This window comes from Oncorhynchus mykiss, chromosome 1, assembly GCF_013265735.2.
Source record: "Oncorhynchus mykiss isolate Arlee chromosome 1, USDA_OmykA_1.1, whole genome shotgun sequence".
Taxonomy (NCBI): domain Eukaryota; kingdom Metazoa; phylum Chordata; class Actinopteri; order Salmoniformes; family Salmonidae; genus Oncorhynchus; species Oncorhynchus mykiss.
In genome coordinates, this window is record NC_048565.1 from 84,204,498 (window position 1) to 84,225,129 (window position 20,632).

General features: G+C 41.6%; 1 protein-coding gene across 3 annotated transcripts in view; it reads right to left on the reverse strand.

Moving 5' to 3' along the window:
* Positions 1–20,632, reverse strand: part of LOC110531033 (leucine zipper putative tumor suppressor 2 homolog) — a 99,421-nt gene that overhangs the window by 46,969 nt on the left and 31,820 nt on the right. For 2 of the 3 annotated variants that reach the window (XM_036987419.1, XM_021614317.2), the window contains exon 2: positions 7,571–7,697. The gene's annotated coding sequence lies outside the window, so the exon portion shown is untranslated. Of the gene's footprint in view, positions 1–7,570; positions 7,698–13,131; positions 13,183–20,632 lie in introns of all 3 variants that reach the window. The other variant, XM_036987414.1, reaches the window with a different exon arrangement.

The following is a 20,632-nucleotide window of genomic DNA, read 5'->3' on the forward strand; positions in this document are numbered from 1 at the left end:
GAGATGTAGAAAGTGAGAAAGAGAGAGCTGGAGAGAGAAAGAGGGTGTGAGAGAGAAAGAGGGTGAGAAAGAGGGTGAGAGAGAGAAAGAGGGTAAGAGAGAGAAAGAGGGTGAGAGAGAGAAAGAGGGTGAGAGAGAGAAAGAGAGAGGGAGAGAAAAAGGTGTGAAAGAGAGAGGGAGAGAAAGAGAAAAGAGGGAAAAAGAGGCCCAGTGTTGGCCAGAACAATAGAAGGAAGCAGGTTGCAAATCACTCAGACACACAACTCTACATTATAACTGGATGTAAGAGACAGAGCTAAGACCTAACACGTGTCCATACACGCACACACACATGCACACAAATCAATCTGTCCAGTAAATCTCTTTTGGTGAATGGTGTTCTTACTCTACCAATGAACTCCATTAAGTCCCAGCAGGGCACTCCCCTCTCCATCACTCATTCTCCTTTTCCCTCTCTGTGTATCTCTCTTCTTCTTTTGTCTTTTTCCACAAGAGAAAGAGAGAAAAAGATGGATCAGAGAGATGAGGAAATAGATGGTGAAAGAGAAGAGAGACAAGATAGACAGAAAGGAGGGATGGGTAGAGATGTATAGAGAGAGAAATAGCGAAAGATATAGAGAGATGGAGATATAGTGCGATGGATATATAGAGAGAGCTAGAGATAGACAGAGATATAGAGATATTTATATCTAGCGAGATATATATACAGTGCCTTGCGAAAGTATTCGGCCCCCTTGAACTTTGCGACCTTTTGCCACATTTCAGGCTTCAAACATAAAGATATAAAACTGTATTTTTTTGTGAAGAATCAACAACAAGTGGGACACAATCATGAAGTGGAACGACATTTATTGGATATTTCAAACTTTTTTAACCAATCAAAAACTGAAAAATTGGACGTGCAAAATTATTCAGCCCCTTTACTTTCAGTGCAGCAAACTCTCTCCAGAAGTTCAGTGAGGATCTCTGAATGATCCAATGTTGACCTAAATGACTAATGATGATAAATACAATCCACTTGTGTGTAATCAAGTCTCCGTATAAATGCACCTGCACTGTGATAGTCTCAGAGGTCCGTTAAAAGCGCAGAGAGCATCATGAAGAACAAGGAACACACCAGGCAGGTCCGAGATACTGTTGTGAAGAAGTTTAAAGCCGGATTTGGATACAAAAAGATTTCCCAAGCTTTAAACATCCCAAGGAGCACTGTGCAAGCGATAATATTGAAATGGAAGGAGTATCAGACCACTGCAAATCTACCAAGACCTGGCCGTCCCTCTAAACTTTCAGCTCATACAAGAAGAAGACTGGTCAGCGATGCAGCCAAGAGGCCCATGAGCACTCTGGATGAACTGCAGAGATCTACAGCTGAGGTGGGAGACTCTGTCCATAGGACAACAATCAGTCGTATATTGCACAAATCTGGCCTTTATGGAAGAGTGGCAAGAAGAAAGCCATTTCTTAAAGATATCCAAAAAAAGTGTTGTTTAAAGTTTGCCACAAGCCACCTGGGAGACACACCAAACCGGGGGAAGAAGGTGCTCTGGTCAGATGAAACCAAAATTGAACTTTTTGGCAACAATGCAAAACGTTATGTTTGGCGTAAAAGCAACACACCATCCCCACTGTCAAACATGGTGGTGGCAGCCTCATGGTTTGGGCCTGCTTTTATTCAGCAGGGACAGGGAAGATGGTTAAAATTGATGGGAAGATGGATGGAGCCAAATACAGGACCATTCTGGAAGAAAACCTGATGGAGTCTGCAAAAGACCTGAGACTGGGACGGAGATTTGTCTTCCAACAAGACAATGATCCAAAACAGAAAGCAAAATCTACAATGGAATGGTTCAAAAATAAACATATCCAGGTGTTAGAATCGCCAAGTCAAAGTCCAGACCTGAATCCAATCGAGAATCTGTGGAAAGAACTGAAAATTGCTGTTCACAAATGCTCTCCATCCAACCTCACTGAGCTCGAGCTGTTTTGCAAGGAGGAATGGGAAAAAAGTTCAGTCTCTCGATGTGCAAAACTAATAGAGACATACCCCAAGCGACTTACAGCTGTAATCGCAGCAAAAGGTGGCGCTACAAAGTATTAACTTAAGGGGGCTGAATAATTTTGCATGCCCAATTTTTCAGTTTTTGATTTGTTAAAAAAGTTTGAAATATCCAATAAATGTCGTTCCACTTCATGATTGTGTCCCACTTGTTGTTGATTCTTCACAAAAAATACAGTTTTATATCTTTATGTTTGAAGCCTGAAATGTGGCAAAAGGTCGCAAAGTTCAAGGGGGCCGAATACTTTCGCAAGGCACTGTAGATAGAGAGCTATATATATATATATATATATATATATATATATATATAGAGAGAGAGAGAGAGAGGAATATAGAGAGATATATATAAAGATAGAGAGATATATATAGATAGATTTAGAGCGAGATGGATGTAGAGAGAAATATATTTCTCTCTCTCTATATATATATATATAGAGAGAGAGAGATATACATTGAGAGAGATATATAAAGAGATATATAGATATATAGAGCGATATAGGGAGATATATAGAGAGAGATATATAGAGAGATATATAAAGTCATGTAGAGATGAATGTCACGGTCTAGAAGGATCAGGCTAGAAGGATCAGAGGACCAAAACGCGGCGTGGTATGTGTTCATAGTGAATATTTAATAAAGAAAGTACTGAACACTGCATACAAAACAATAAACAAATAACGACCGTGAAGCTAAATGAGACCTGTGCTGACACAAGCCACTAACATAGACAATCACCCACAAACAAACAGTGCAAACCAGGCTACCTAAGTATGATTCTCAATCAGAGACAACCAATGACACCTGCCTCTGATTGAGAACCATACTAGGCCGAAACATAGAAATGCCCCAAAACATAGAAAAACAAACATAGACTGCCCACCCAACTCATGCCCTGACCATACTAAATAAATACAAAACCAAGGAAATAAAAGGTCAGAACGTGACAGTGAATTTATTTAATGAATTTATGAAAACCTTGTGAAGACTTACAGAAAATGTTTGACCTCTGTCATTGCCAACAAAGGGTATGTAACAAATTATTGAGAAACTTTTGTTATTGACCAAATACTTATTTTCCACCATAATTTGCAAACAAATTCATTAAAAATCCTACAATGTGATTTTCTGGATTTTTTAGTAGTTGAAGTGTACCTATGATGAAAATTACAGGCCTCTCTCATCTTTTTAAGTGGGAGAACTTGCACAATTGGTGGCTGACTAAATACTTTCTTGCCCCCATACTTATGTTATTGCATGACATAAGTATTTGATCTCCTACCAACCAGTAAGAATTCCGTCTCTCACAGACCTGTTAGTTTTTCTTTAAGAAGCCCTCCTGTTCTCCACTCATTACCTGTATTAACTGCACCTGTTTGAACTCGTTACCTGTATAAAAGACAGCCACAATCTCAATCAAACAGACTCCAACCTCTCCACAATGGCCAAGACCAGGGAGCTGTGTAAGGACATCAGGGATAAAATTGGAGACCTGCACAAGGCTGGGATGGGCTACAGGACAATAGCCAAGCAGCTTGGTGGGAAGGCAACAACTGTTGGCGCAATTATTAGAAAATGGAAGAAGTTCAAGATGACGGTCAATCACCCTCGGTCTGGGGCTCCATGCAAGATCTCACCCCGTGGGCATCAATGATCATAAGGAAGATGAGGGATCAGCCCAGAACTACCCGGCAGGACCTGGTCAATGACCTGAACAGAGCTGGGACCACAGTCTCAAAAAAAACCATTAGTAACCCACTACGCCGTCATGGATTAAAATCCTGCAGCGCACGCAAGGTCCCCCTGCTCAAGCCAGCGCATGTCCAGGCCCGTCTGAAGTTTGCCAATGACCATCTGGATGATCCAGAGGAGAAATAGGAGAAGGGCATGTGGTCTGATGAGACAAAAATAGAGCTTTTTGGTCTAAAGGATGAGTACAACCCCAAGAACACCATCTCAACCGTGAAGCATGGAGGTGGAAACATCATTCTTTGGGGATGCTTTTCTGCAAAGGGGACAGGACAACTGCACCGTATTGAGGGGAGGATGGATGGGGCCATGTATCGCGAGATCTTGGCTAACAACCTCCCTCAGTAAGAGCATTGAAGATGGGTCGTGGCTGGGTCTTCCAGCATGACAACGACCCGAAACACACAGACAGCGCAACTAAGGAGTGGCTCCGTAAGAAGCATCTCAAGGTCCTGGAGTGGCCTAGCCAGTCTCCAGACCTGAACGCAATACAAAATCTTGCGAGGGAGCTGAAAGTCCGTATTGCCCAGCGACAGCCCCAAAACCTGAAGGATCTGGAGAAGGTTTGTACGGAGGAGTGGGCCAAAATCCCTGCTGCAGTGTGTGCAAACCTGGTCTAGAACTACAGGAAACGTATGATCTCTGTAATTGCAAACAAAGGTTTCTGTACCAAATATTAAGTTCTGCTTTTCTGATGTATCAAATACTTATGTCATGCAATAAAATGCAAATTAATTACTTAAAATTCATACAATGTGATTTTCTGGATTTTTGTTTTAGATACCTATGATAAAAATTACAGACCTCTACATGCTTTTTAAGTAGGAAACACTGCCGATTTTGCAGGTTATCAAATACTTGCTCTCCCCACTGTATATATAAGAGAGAGAGATATGACCAGCTCTACAATGCCTGGGCAAAGTGGGGGAAGGGATCAGCTGGGCTGGGGAGATGTGATGGAAGGGAGGTACGGAGGGGAGAGAGAGGCTAAACCTGGTAATGTAGACAGAGGGAAGAGGAAAGGACAGCAGCTGTGTAGACCACACACCACTATCACCATACAATTTGGAGCAGCAGAGTTGAAAGTGCAACAAGCAGAAAGTGCAACATGGGAGCTGGCAATAAGACACAGGTTTTGTGTTCTCTTTTTAAAATGCTGAGTACACATTCATCGATGTGCACTAACTTGAATTGTCAGAGTCGATCTAAAAGATAGCGAAGGAGTCAGGTGCAGGACACAGATAAAAGTAACAATCACTGACTTACTCAATCCAAAACGTAACAAAATCCCGTTCCAAACAAGGACAAAACAGGACTCAAAATACAACACACCGGAATACACGAAAGACAATCACGCACAAAACAGAAAGGGAAACCAGAGGGTTAAATAAGGAACATAATTATGAGATGGGAACCAGGTGTGTAAACAGACAAAACAAAAGGAACAATGAAACATGGACGGGTGGCGGCTAGAAAGCCGGTGACGTCGACCGCCGAACGCCGCACGAACAAGGAGAGGGAACAACTTCGGTGGAAGTCGTGACATGAATGTAAACCCTTATCCTTCATCCCTGGGTCCTTCCGCTGTCAGTTTCAGCCCAGCGGCCGACACACACACTCAGAACATTCATCAATGTCCCGGGCCTCCCAGAGACAGAGAGAGAGAGAGAGAGATGGAGAGCGAGAGAGAGATCTTCTGCGCAGATTTTGTCGGACTTGGGTTATGTTCAAAAATACAAACAGACCGCACAGAGCCCCAGGACAGCAACACAATTAGACCCAACTAAGTCATGAGAAAACAAAAAGGCACAATGGAAAGAAACAACTACAAAACTGAGCAAACTGGTATGCTATTTGGCCCTAACAGAGAGTACACAGTGGCAGAATACCTGTCCACTGTGACTGACCTAAAATTAAGAAAATCCTTGACTATGTACAGACTCAGTGAGCATAGCCTTGCTATTGAGAGAGGCTGCCGTGGGCAGACCTGGCTCTCAAGAGAAGACAGGCTATGTGTATACTTCACACATAATGAGGTGTAAACTGAGCTGCACTTCCTAACCTCCTGCCAAATGTATGACCATATTAGAGACACGTTTCCTCTCAGATTACACAGAATTTTGAAAATAAATCAAACATCGATAAACTCCAGTGGTGTAAAGTACTTAATTAAGTAAAAATACTTTAAAATACTACTTAACTCATTTTTTGGGTATCTGTACTTTACTTCACTATTTATATTTTTTGACAACTTTTACTTTTACTTCACTACATTCCTAAAGAAAATATTGTACTTTTTACTCCCTACATTTTCCTTGACACCCATTTTGCTTAGCAGGAAAGGAAATGGTCCAATTCACACACTTATCAAGAGAACATCCTTGGTCATCCTTACTGCCTCTGATCTGGTTGACTCACTAAACACAAATGCTTAGTTTGTAAATGATGTGTAAGTGTTGGAGTGCACCCCTACCTATCTGTAAATTAAAAAAAAAAAAAAAAAAAATGGTGCCATCTGGTTTGAAATTATTTATACTTTTACTTTTGATACTTAAGTATATTTAAAACCAAATACTTTTAGACTTTTACTCAAGTAATATTTTACTGGGTGACTTTCACTTTTACTTGAATCATTTTCTATTAAGGTATCTATATTTTACTCAAGTATTACAATTGGATACTATTTCGCCAAAGATAAACTCCCATTTGTTAGGCGAAATACCACAATGTGCAATCACAGCAGTAAGATTTGTGGCCTGTTGCCATGACAAAATAGCAACCACTGGAGCGCAAACAAAATCGTACATACCACCCGTATTTACCTTTTTATCTATCTTTCCCTACTATTCTTACTACAACTATTTTAGGGCTAACCCAAAACATCTTGGTCGACAGAAAGTTGTCTGTTTCGATTGGTCAAAAATGTTTCAGGGTGTATTTCTTCATCTATAGACACACCCTATGCGTTTTAATAAAATCAACTACATGTACTGAGCTTGTCTGATGCTTTAAGGGCACTGTGATTAAATAATTAAGACGCACAAATTACTCAAGACGGAGGTCAACATAACCAGAAGAAAAAACCTGTGCCCGACCTGACCATCCTCTCTTGCCAGTAACTGGCTACACCAGGGGTCGGCGACCTTTTCATGTCAAGTGCCAATTTATCTTACCATTTCTACCAATCTGCGTGCCTGTTATGGTTTTCATATGCACATTTTCATGGAACAGTTTCATTTTCATTTATAATGTCTTCATATCTCAAAATCACTGTCTATCTAAATCTAAATGAAAATGATACAAATCTAAAAGTAACTTCTATTGCCATTGCCAACTATGTAAAAATAGCCTACATGAAGCCAACCAATAAAAACATTGCACCCTGAAGGTAGAAAATATTCTGATAAAAATACATATCCTATCAATCACATTGGCTACCCATGGTCTGTCTGCAAGGAACTTGAAACATCGTATGAACTATCAACCTAGTTGGTCCTGAAGTTGCTCTAGCAAACTTGCAACATTAAAAAAATATTCTGGGCCCTCAGAGTTTCCCAAGCCAGTGATCTCCGGACAAACACAGCTGTAGGCTATTTGCGCAAGGGAAGCAAAAGGTAGGCCTACATTGCTAAAACATGTACATAGCTGATAATATAACACATGGTGTTTTCATTTGTGTGAGAAGATGGTAGACCAACACCATATACTCATGCTCGCTAGATCCATAGGGATATTGAAAGAGAATAGAATTTTAAGCCCTGGTCATACCTGTTAGTGAGTCCCAGTGTTCTCCTGATTCTCTGCGGGAGACAGGGAGGGAGGAGGTACCTCTCATCCCCAGAATCTCACTCCTCCCTGGGATGCCTCTACTCCACTACACCCACTGACCTGGAGCCTGGAAACACAGAGAGCAAAGAGAGACAGAGAGGAACTTAATACTTAATACAGATACAGAAACAAAACAGCAAATACATGTTAGTAGCCATTTCTATGACTTTTCTTCATGTGAAACTGTAACTCTATAGTATATCTTAAAGGTAACAGTTTTTAGTACAATACACTGGTCATTCAGTTAAATGCACTACCCAAAATGTTGTCTTCTGTGAAATGAGAGAAGAGGAGTCCACTGCCCCCTTCTGGTTACTCAGGAAAACTGCCAACTTGATATTCCCAGTACAATACCCCAACAAAAAAAGTACACACACACACACACACACACACACACACACACACACACACACACACACACACACACACACACACACACACACACACACACACACACACACACACACACACACACACACACACACACACACACACACACCGATACACACGCGCACACACACACACACCGATACACACGCGCACACAAACACACACATCTGAGGGGAGAGCAGAGTGATATCACACTCTTTGTTTGTTTATCTCTACCATCTCTAGCTTTGACTGCAGTCTCATCGTGCGTGTATGTGTGTGTGTGTGTGTGTGCGTGCTCTCTCACACATTCTGAAATAGGTCACTTCAACAAGAAACAACAACATTCTCTGATCCACATCCAATAGGAGAGAGGGATGGTATGAGGAGAGAGGGATGGTATGAGGAGAGAGGGATGAGAGGAGGAGAGAGGGATGATATGAGGAGAGAGGAGGAGAGATGAAGAGAGGAGAGAGGGATGATAGGTGGAGAGAGGGATGATATGAGGAGAGAGGGATGAGAGGAGGAGAAAGGGATGATGAGAGGGATGAGAGGAGGAGAGAGGGATGATAAGAGGAGAAAGGGATGATAGGAGGAGAGTGGGATGAGAGGAGGAGAAGGGGATGAGAGGAGGAGAGAGGGCGAGGAGTGAGGGATGAGAGGAGGAGAGAGGGATGATAGAAGGAGAGAGGGATGATAGGAGGAGAGAGGGATGAGAGAGGGATGAGAGAGGGATGAGAGAGGGATGATAGGAGGAGAAAGGGATGATAGGAGGAGAGTGGGATGAGAGGAGGAGAGAGGGAGGAGAGAGGGATGAGAGGAGGAGAGAGGGAAGAGAGGAGGGAAGAGAGGAGGAGAGAGGGAAGAAAGGAGGAGAGAGGGAAGAGAGGGAAGAGAGGAGGAGAGCGGGAAGAGAGGAGGAGAGCGGGAAGAGAGGAGGAGAGCGGGAAGAGAGGAGGAGAGCGGGAAGAGAGGAGGAGAGAGGGAAGAGTGGGAAGAGTGGGAAGAGAGGGAGGAGATGAGAGGGAAGAGAGGGAAGAGAGGGAAGAGAAGGAAGAGAGGAGGAGAGAGGGAAGAGTGGGAAGAGGGAAGAGAGGTATGAGAGGAGGAGAGTGGAGGACAACATTTAACTCTATCCCTATCTCTCTCTCTCTCTCCCCTCTCTAATGAATGATAGAATTCAGCTGATTAATTTCGGCCTACTTGCAGTGTCATGCTGTATCTTTAACCTCTCTTCCTGTAGTTGCCGTAAAGTGACATTCAGGTGGTTCTGGAAGTATTCTCAGGATGATGATTATTTTGTTCTGTCAGTGTGTTTCTGATATAGCGTAACAGTGTGAAACGCTGTATCGGGGGTGTGTCTGTCAAGTTAATATTTTTAGGCTAATGGGGGTCCCCCTGATTTCATTGGGATGAGCAAGATAAATGAAAACTGTTCTATACTCAGCTATTATAACGATGAACAGATGAGATCAAGAATAACAAAAAATGATGCCCCACTCCCTACCCCCTTTCAGTCTGTGTACTCAACATACAGTGCCTTGCGAAAGTATTCGGCCCCCTTGAACTTTTTGACCTTTTGCCACATTTCAGGCTTCAAACATAAAGATATAAAACTGTATTTTTTTGTGAAGAATCAACAACAAGTGGGACACAATCATGAAGTGGAACGACATTTATTGGATATTTCAAACTTTTTTAACAAATCAAAAACTGAAAAATTGAGCGTGCAAAATTATTCAGCCCCTTTACTTTCAGTGCAGCAAACTCTCTCCAGAAGTTCAGTGAGGATCTCTGAATGATCCAATGTTGACCTAAATGACTAATTATGATAAATACAATCCACCTGTGTGCAATCAAGTCTCCGTATAAATGCACCTGCACTGTGATAGTCTCAGAGGTGTGCCGCAAAACCTAAACCTATAGGGGAGGGTCTGGGTGGGTGTCTGTCCGTGGTGGCGGCTCTGGCGCGGGACGTGGACCCCACTCCACCATAGTCCTTCTCCGCCTCTCTACCCGCCTCCGTGGCCTCTTTAACGCGGCGACCCTCGCCGCCGACCTCGGACTGGGGACCCAAGCCACGGGTCCCGAATGGACGGGAGATTCCGGCAGCACCGGACAGACGGGAGACTCCGGCAGCCCCCCCCCTACCCCCTTCCATTCTGTGTACTCAACATATATAATATGATTTATTTAATACTACCCCCTTTCAGTCTATGTACTCAACATATATAATAGGATTTATTTAATACTACCCCCCTTTCAGTCTGTGTACTCAACATATATCATTTGATTTATTTAATACTACCCCCCTTTCAGTCTGTGTACTCAACATATATCATATGATTTATTTAATACTACCCCCTTTCAGTCTATGTACTCAACATATATAATATGATTTATTTAATACTACCCCCCCTTGACCCATAATCAGCTGAACACAAGTATAGAGCAGAACAGTATCATCCTCCTGGAGGAAGGAGGAGACACCAGGGCTTGTCCTCCTGTCTTGTCCCAGCAGGAAGTCAGTCTACTGATGGACAGATGGTCAAGCCCTGTCCTGAGGGACACTGAGAGGGAGGGAGGAAGAGACACCAGGGCTTGTCCTCCTGTCTTGTCCCAGCAGGAAGTCAGTCTACTGATGGACAGATGGTCAAGCCCTGTCCTGAGGGACACTGAGGGGGAGGGGCATGTCCATTTGTCACCCTGTTTTTGTCCATCCCCCACGTTGGTGACCAGCTAGGTAATTACCACTACCCACCTTGTGATGGAGGTGAGAGAAGGAGGTACAGAAGAGAGAAGAGAAGATAGAGAGGAGGGAAGAGGGGATAGAGATATTAGGAGAGGATGGAAGAGGGGATAGAGATATTAGGAGAGGGAAGAGGGGATAGAGATATTAGGAGAGGTAGGGAAGAGGGGATAGAGATATTAGGAGAGGAGGGAAGAGGGGATAGAGATATTAGGAGAGGTATGGAAGAAAGAGGACGGAAGAGGGGATAGAGATATTAGGAGAGGTAGGGAAGAGGGGATAGAGATATTAGGAGAGGTAGGGAAGAGAGAGGAGGGAAGAGGGGATAAGAGGGAAAAACTGGTTGGCCTCTAGATTACAGAGAGCTGGTAGTCCCATCCACTAAACTACCAGGTGTGAAACAGGGAAGAGACCCCAGACCCCATCCCCCATACTAATGGGGGTATAGAGCAAACCTAACCCACTCTATTAAATTAGTCAAAACATTAACATTTTAAATCTGGTTGGAAACTAATAATGAAATGATCTCAACAGAGAAGAATGTCCTCATGTGTGCTACCTATATCCCCCCAATAGAATCCCCACGCTTTAACGATGACAGCTTCTCCATCCTAGAGGGGGAGATCAACAATTTCCAATCTCAGGGATGTGTACTAGTCTGAAGCGGACTAAATGCCAGAACTCGACAAGAACCTGACACCCTCAGAACACAGGGGGACAAACACCTACCTGGAGGTGACCATGTTCCCTCCCCCATATGCCTCCTTAGACACAACTATGACAACATAACCAACAAAAATGCGTCATAACTCCTGCAGGTCTGTCAGACGCTGGGTATGCACATAGTCAGTGGTAGGCTTCGAGGAGACTTTTAAGGTAGGTACATCTATAGGTCATCTCTTGGCAGTGGTACCGTAGACCACTGACCTCAACCCAGAGTCTCTTAGAGCGTTCGCAGTCAGTCCACTGAGACCCCTATCAGATCACAGCAAAATCACACTCCGCATGAACAGAGCTATGCTCAAATCATGATGCATCAAAGCCAAAGTAACTAAATAATATTAAGAAATACTATAGATAGAAGGAAAATAGTGTGGAAACCTACCAAAAAACAATTAGGCAACAACAAATTAAATCCCTTCTAAACAATTTCCTGTACAAAATGTTTTACTGTAATAGTGAAGGTGTAAACTTTACAGTAGAAAACCTAAACAGTATATTTGACCTCTCAGCTTCCCTATCAAATCGAAAAATGTAAAGCAGAAAACCTAAGAAAATGAACAACAATGACAAATGGCTCGATGAAGAATGCAAAAACCTAAGAAAGAAATTTAGAAACCTGTCCAACCAAAAACATAGAGACCCCGAAAACCAACGGCTTCACTATGGTGAATCACTAAAACAATACAGCAACCACTGAGGGAAAAGAAGGAACAGCACGTCAGAAATCAGCTCAATGTCATTGAAGAATCCATAGACTCTAACCACTTCTGGGAACATTGGAAAACACTAAACAAACAAGATGTATGGGTAAACCACTTCTCCAATCTGTGTGGTTCTATAACAAAGAACAAACAGCAAAAACATATACATGATCAAATACAAATCTTAGAATCAACTGTTAAATACTAGCAGAACCCACTGGATTCTCCAATTAAATTAAATGATCTACAGGAGAAATACAAACCCTCCAACCCAAAAAGGCCTGTGGGGTTGGTGGTATCCTAAATTAAATGATAAAATATACAGACCACAAATTCCAATTGGCTGTACTTAAACTCAATAGATTCATACATTTCCTCAGTGAAAACAATGTACTGAGCAAATGTCAAATTGGCTTTTTATCAAATGACCATACGACAGACCACGTATTCACCCTAATTGACAAACAAACCAAAACAAAGGCAAAGTCTTCTTATGCTTTGTTGATTTAAAAAAAGATTTCCACTCAGTTTGGCACGAGTGTCTGCTATACAAATGGATGGAAAGTGGTGTATGGGAAAAACACAATAATATAAAATCCATGTACACAAACAACAAGCGTCCCGTTAAAATTGCCAAAAAATACACACATTTATTTCCACAGGGCCGGGGGTTGAGACAGGGATGCAGCTTAAGCCCCACCCTCTTCAACATATATATCAACGAAATGGTGAGGGCACTAGAACAGTCTGCAGCACCCGGACTCACCCTACTAGAATCTGAAGTCAAATGTCTACTGTTTGCTGATGATCTGATGCTTCCCCAACCAAGGAGGGCCTACAGCAGCACCTAGATCTTCTGCACAGATTCTGTCAAAATAATGGTGTTCCAAAAAAGGTCCAGTGAATACAAATTCCATCCAGACACTGTTGCCCTAGAAACACAAAAAAAGTATACATACCTTGGCCTTAACATCAACGCCACAGGTAACTTCCACAAAGCTGTGAACGATCTGAAAGACAAGGCAAGAAGAGCATTCTATGAAATCAAATGGAACATAAAATTCAACATACCAATTAGGATCTGGCTAAAAATACTTTAATCAGTTATAGAACACATTGCCCTTTATGGTTGTGAGGTCTGGGGTCCGCTCACCAACCAAGAATTCCAAATTGGGACTCTGCTTGCAGAATTCTGCAAAAATATCCTCAGTGTACAATGTAAAACACCAAATAATGCATGCAGAGCAGAATTAGGCTAAACACGATTTTTAAAATATATATTTTTTAATGGCTATATATAATACAAATCGAGGTGAGGGCGATGTAAATGCATTTGGTGGTTGATAGCTTCTGTTCTGTGGGTGGCTGTTCTCTGTATGCTCTTTTCGAAAGATGGGTCCCGGTCTCAACCCAACTCGACATGAGAAGGGGCTTTAGCTGGTGGAATAGTGGGGACCAATTGGAGGTTTACTTAGTAGCAATGCAAATATCATGGTACAGCTATATAGACACCCAATCTTCATGCTACTTTTTAATGGTACATTTACAAACATATATTATGATAAATAGAATTGAAAGTTGTGTCTCATTATGATAGGTGGTGAAATAAGTATAGCCAGTTATAATTGTAATGGCCTAGCAGATAATAAGAAAAGAAGATCAGTATTTATCTGGCTAAAAGGGAAGGAATTTTATATTTATTGTTTACAGGAAACTCATTCAACAATTTTAGAGAACTTTTGTGGAAAAAGGACTGAGGGGCGAAATACGTTTCTCCCATGGGCAAAGAAATTCAAAAGGGGTGATGATATTAATTAACAGAAATTTTGATCCAAATGTGCAAATTGTCCAAACAGATCCTCAAGGTAGATGGATTGTTTTAAATATGTTATTGGACCATAAACAGATATGGCTTATTAACCTATACGGTCCAAATAATGATGATCCAAGCTTCTTTAAAAATATATATTAGAACTTATTTCTGGGAGAATTTATTTCTGGGAGACTTTAATACAGTTTTAAATACCTCTATGGACCGTAAAGGAAATCACACTACAAACTATCACCCTCAGGCAAATCATGAATGTCATGGATATATTGGAATTACTGGATGTATGGAGGATTAAATACCCTGACCTAGTGAGAGATACATGGCGGAGGCTTAATCAAGCTAGTCGTCTTCTTATGTCATTCTCTCTGGCACCAAACGTTTAAAAAGTGTTGATAAGGGACAGAATGCGGTCGGACCATCACATAATTGGCTTATATATTACAGAATTTCCATGTGGGTGAGGATATTGGAAATTGAATCAAAGCCTGCTGGATGATAACTTGTTTTTAACCAGGCCAGAAGAATGTATAACTGTCTTTTTCAGACATAACATAGGTACAGCAGATCCCCTTATTGTATGGCACACTTTAAAATGTGCCTTTAGAGGCAATGCAATTCAGTTCTCATCTCTAAAACAAAAGACATTTAGGTCAAAAGAGTCCATATTAACAAAGGAAATTGAAGGATTAACAGAACAGTTAGATAGCAATACAAACTGTACCATAGAGGCTCAGAGTAAGTTGAAGGAAAAACAAAAAGAAACGAAGGAACTTATTCAAGAAAGACCCAGTGTAATATATTATAAAATAAAGTGAACTGGATGTAATGTGGGGAAAACGCACCAAATACTTTTTAAATCTTAAACAGAATGCTACCAATGTATTTTATTGAAACTTGTTACAAATGATGGAGTCACGCATGATTCACCTAATGATATTTTGAAAGAGGGAGTAAAGTACTTTAAGTACTTTAAGAATATATTTTTGTTTCAGTCTCCCCCATCTCAACTAACTGAAGCTAATTGTATGATTTTTTTTTCCTATTAACAATGTAAAATTAAACATCAGTACAGAAAGACTCGTAAATTACAGAGGAGGAACTTCTTGGTGCAGTTAAAGCCTTTAAGGCTGTGAAAACTCCAGGCTGGATGGCATACCAGTGGAAGTATACAAAGGAAACTCCAGGGCTGGATGACATACCAGTGGAAGTATACAAAGGAAACTCCAGGGCTGGATGACATACCAGTGGAAGTATACAAAGGAAACTCCAGGGCTGGATGACATACCAGTGGAAGTATACAACGGAAACTCCAGGGCTGGATGACATACCAGTGGAAGTATACAAAGGAAACTCCAGGGCTGGATGACATACCAGTGGAAGTATACAAAGGAAACTCCAGGGCTGGATGACATACCAGTGGAAGTATACAAAGGAAACTCCAGGCTGGATGGCATACCAGTGGAAGTATACAAAGGAAACTCCAGGGCTGGATGACATACCAGTGGAAGTATACAAAGGAAACTCCAGGGCTGGATGACATACCAGTGGAAGTATACAAAGGAAACTCCAGGGCTGGATGACATACCAGTGGAAGTATACAAAGGAAACTCCAGGGCTGGATGACATACCAGTGGAAGTATACAAAGGAAACTCCAGGGCTGGATGGCATACCAGTGGAAGTATACAAAGGAAACTCCAGGGCTGGATGGCATACCAGTGGAAGTATACAAAACTTTTTTAAATATACTCAGAGGACCATTTTTGGCTTGTTTTAACCATCCTATATAAACGGTAGATTATCAGACACGCTACAAGAAGGTCTGATATCATTATTACTGAAACAGGATCCAAATGGTAAAAATAATGATCCAGTCCATTAATAAATTGGAGGCCTCTTACACTTCAGTGTTGTGATGCACAAATTCTAGCTAAATGCTTGGCGCATAGAATTAAAAAGGTTTTGTCAGATATTATAAATCCTAATCAGACAGGTTTTATACATGGACGATACATTGGAGATAATATAAGATAAGTACTGGAAACAATAGAATACTATGAAATATTGAGGACACCAGGCCTGGTTTTCATGCAGTTGAAGTCGAAAGTTTACATACACCTTAGCCAAGTTAGTTTTTCACAATTCTTGACATTTAATCCTAGTAAAAATTCCCTGACTTAGGTCAGATAGGATCACCACTTTATTTTAAGAATGTGAAATGTCAGAATAGTAGTAGAGAGAATGATTTATTTCAGGTTTTAATTCTTTCATCACATTCCCAGTGGCTCAGAAGTTTACATACACTCAATTAGTATTTGGTAGCATTGCATTTAAATTGTTTAACTTGGGTCAAATATTTCAGGTAGCCTTCCACAAGCTTCCCACAATAAGATGGGTGAATTTTGGGCCCATTCCTCCTGACAGAGCTGACATAACTGAGTCAGGTTCTTCAGGTTCTTCAGTTCTGCCCACACATTTACTATAGGATTGAGGTCAGGGCTTTGTGATGGCCACTCCAATACCTTGACTTTGTTGTCCTTAAGCCATTTTGCCACAACTTTGGAAGTATGCTTGGGGTCATTGTCCATTTGGAAGACCCATTTGCGACCAAGCTTTAATGTCCCGACGGATGTCTTCAGATGTTGCTTCAATATATCCACACTATTTTCTATCCTCATGATGCCATCTATTTTGTGAAGTGCACCAGTCCCTCCTGCAGCAAAGCACCCTCACAACATGCCACCTCCGTGCTTCACGGTTGAGATGGTGTTCTTCGGCCTCCCCCTTTTTCCTCCAAACATAACAATGGTCATTACGACCAAACATTTCTATTTTTGTTTCCTCAGACCAGAGGACATTTCCCCAAAAAGTACGATGTTTGTCCGCATGGGCAGTTGCAAACCATAGTCTGGCTTTTTCATGGCGGTTTTAGAGCAGTGGCTTCTTCCTTGCTGAGCGGCCTTTCAGGTTATGTCGATATAGGACTCGTTTTACTGTGGATATACAGTGGGTAGAATAAGTATTTGATACACTGACGATTTTGCAGGTTTTCCTACTTACAAAGCACGTAGAGGTCTGTAATTTTTATCATAGGTACACTTCAACTGTGAGAGACGGAATCTAAAACAAAAATCCATAAAATCACATTGTATGATTTTTAAGTAATTAATTTGCATTTTATTAGATTTTTTTTGCCGTTGTCGTGACCACTATTTCTGGTGGATTTCTCAACATAACGTGACCAACAAACTGAGGTATTTTGGCTATAAAAATAATCTTTATGGAACAAAAGGAACATTTGCTGTCTAACTGGGAGTCTCGTGAGTGAAAACATCCAAAGATCATCAAAGGTAAACGGTTAATTTGATTGCTTTTCTGATTTTCGTGACCAAGCTTCCTGCTGCTAGCTGGACATAATGCTATGCTAGGCTATCGATGAACTTACACACGCTTGTCTTGCTTTGGCTGTAAAGCATAATTTCAAAATCTGAGATGACAGGGTGATTAACAAAAGGCTAAGCTGTGTTTCACTATATTTCACTTGTGATTTCATGAATATTAATATTTTCTAGTAATATATTTTGACCGTTGCGCTATGCTAATTAGTGTACTTGATGACAATTCTCCCGGATCCGGGATGGGTAGTTCCAAGAGGTTTAACAAGACATTTGTGGAGTGGTTGAAAAACGAGTTTTAATGACTGCAACCTAAGTGTATATAAACTTCCGACTTCAACTTTATAAAGTGTAATATTGGGATGCAAACTCAAAATCTTTTTTTAAGCCCATAACGTTGTGTGAGGTGGATACCTTTGTTTCAAAGTAGATTTGTTTAAGACTACCATGAATCACTCTGTGTGACGATGATTTAGCCCACTGCAGTAGTACACTAGTTTCCATCTGAACCCAGCCAGTCTCACTGTCGCCTACAACTCAATCAAACCCAGGAGTTAGTGGCACAGATAGAACACGTACAGTAGCAAGCTAATGCTATTTTTATGTAGTGTTCCTTCAGCTTTGCTAGTCATTAGCTAAAGTCCCCTCTCTCTCTCTCTGCTGCTGTCGTTTTCTAAGAAACGTGGGAAAGCAGCTTTGTTGCTATAATACGCCAAGCTTGCCCCACTTTCCCTCTGCTTTCATTGTGTAAGCACACATACATAAAACATGATTTGCCCGCTTCAATTTCTGACTTTTATTCAAAGGGGGATTTGGTGGCAGACTACACTAGAGCTAAACAGTCGTCTTCTGATCTGAGAGAGAGAGAGAGAGAGAGAGAGAATACAGGTGATGACCTCCAGATAATGTACACGACAAATAACTGTGATGATTAATGAACACCATTTATCGTCCAGTTAAGATGAAGTAAAAAGAGACTGTGTTTGTCTGTACTGCCCTGACGATAGATCTATACTGTTCATTAAACTCAGTGAATGGATCCCCTAAGGCCAGTGGACACTACTCTACATTAACCCTGGTGGAGTAGTACTTTGACAATCTAAAGACTTCCTTCCTTTCCTTTATTTATTTTCCTTCCTTCCTTCCTTGCCTTTGTTTCAGATCTATTGTCTACTACATTGTTTTCACCATTACAGTCATATATTATCATAACAGAGTTGTAGAGGGCATCAGGCTGGATCAAGCTTGCTGTGATATCAGTGGCTCTGAAGTGACAGTGTTGTACTACAACCCACCAGCAGAGGGTAGACTCAACTCAACTCAATTCAATTCAGTTCAAGGGCCTTTATTGGCATGGGAACATAAACTCAGCAAAAAAAAGAAACAGGACCCTGTCTTTCAAAGATAATTTGTAAAAATTCAAATAACTTCACAGATCTTCATTGTAAAGGGTTTAAACACTGTGTCCCATGCTTGTTCAATGAAGCATAAACAATTCATGAACATGCACCTGTGGAACGGTCGTTAAGACAAAAACAGCCTTCAAACTGTAGGCAATTAAGGTTACAGTTCTGAAAACTTAGGACACTAAAGAGGTCTTTCCACTGACTCTGAAAAACACAAAAAGAAATATGCCCATGGTCCCTGCTCATCTGCGTGAATGTGCCTTAGGCATGCTGCAAGGAGGCATGAGGACTGCAGATGTGGCCAGGGCAATACATTGCAATATCCGTACTGTGAGATGCCTAAGACAGCACTACAGGGAGACAGGACGGAGTGGCAGACTACGTGTAACAACACCTGCACAACATCACACCTGCGGGACAAGTACAGGATGGCAACAACAACTGCCCAAGTTACACCAGGAACGCACAATCCCTACATCAGTGCGCATACTGTCCGCAATAAGTTGAGAGAGGCTGGACTGAGGGTTTGTAGGCCTGTTGTAAGGCAGGTCCTCACCAGACATCACAGGCAACAACTTCGCCTATGGGCACAAACCCACTGTCGCTGGATCAGACAGGACTGGCAAAAAGTGCTCTTCACTGACGAGTCGCGGTTTTGTCTCACCAGGGGTGATGGTCGGATTCACGTTTATCGTCGAAGGAATGAGCGTTACTCTGAGGCCTGTACTCTGAAGTGGGATCGATTTGGAGGTGGAGGGTCCATCAAGGTCTGGGGCGGTGTGTCACAGCATCATCGGACTGAGCATGTTGTCATTGCAGGCAATCTCAACGCTGTGTGTTACAGGGAAGACATCCTCCTCCCTCATGTGGTACCCTTCCTGCAGGCTCATCCTGACATGACCCTCCAGCATGACAATGCCACCAGCCATACTGCTCATTCAGTGCATGATTTCCTGCAAGACAGGAATGTCAGTGTTCTGCCATGGCCAGTGAAGAGCCCAGATCTCAATCCCATTGAGCACGTCTGGGACCTGTTGGATCAGAGGGTGAGGGCTAGGGCCATTCCCCACAGAAATGTCCGGGAACTTGCAGGTGCCTTGGTGGAAGAGTGGGGTAACATCTCACAGCAAGAACTGGGAAATCTGGTGCAGTCCATAAGGAGGAGATGCACTGCAGTACTCAAAGCAGCTGGTGGCTGTTACTTCTGATTTTGACCCCCCCCCTTGTTCAGGGACACGTTATTCCATTTATTTTAGTCACATGTCTGTGGAACTTGTTCAGTTCATGTCTCAGTTGTTGAATCTTGTTATGTTCATACAAATATTTAGACATGTCAAGTTTGCTGAAAATAAACGCAGTCAACAGTGAGAGAATGTTTATTTTTTTGCTGAGTTTATGTTTACATTGACAAAACATGTGAAATTAATAAACAAAAGTGAAATAAACAATAAACAGTAAATATTACACTTACACAAGTTTCAAAACAATAATGATATGTGATATTTCAAATGTCATATTATGTATTTATACAGTGTTGTAACGATGTGCAAATAGTTAAAGTACAAAAGGGAAAATAAATACACAAAAATATGGGTTGTATTTACAATGGTGTTTGTTCTTCACTGAACTTGTGGCAACAGGTCACAATTATTGCTGCTGTGATGGCACACTCTGGTATTTCACCCAGTAGATATGGGAATTTATCAAAATTGGATTTGTTTTTAAATTCTTTGTGGGTCTGTGTAATCTGAGGGAAATGTGTGTCTCCAATATGGTCATACATTGGGCAGGAGGTTAGGAAGTGTAGCTCAGTTTCCACCTCATTTTGTG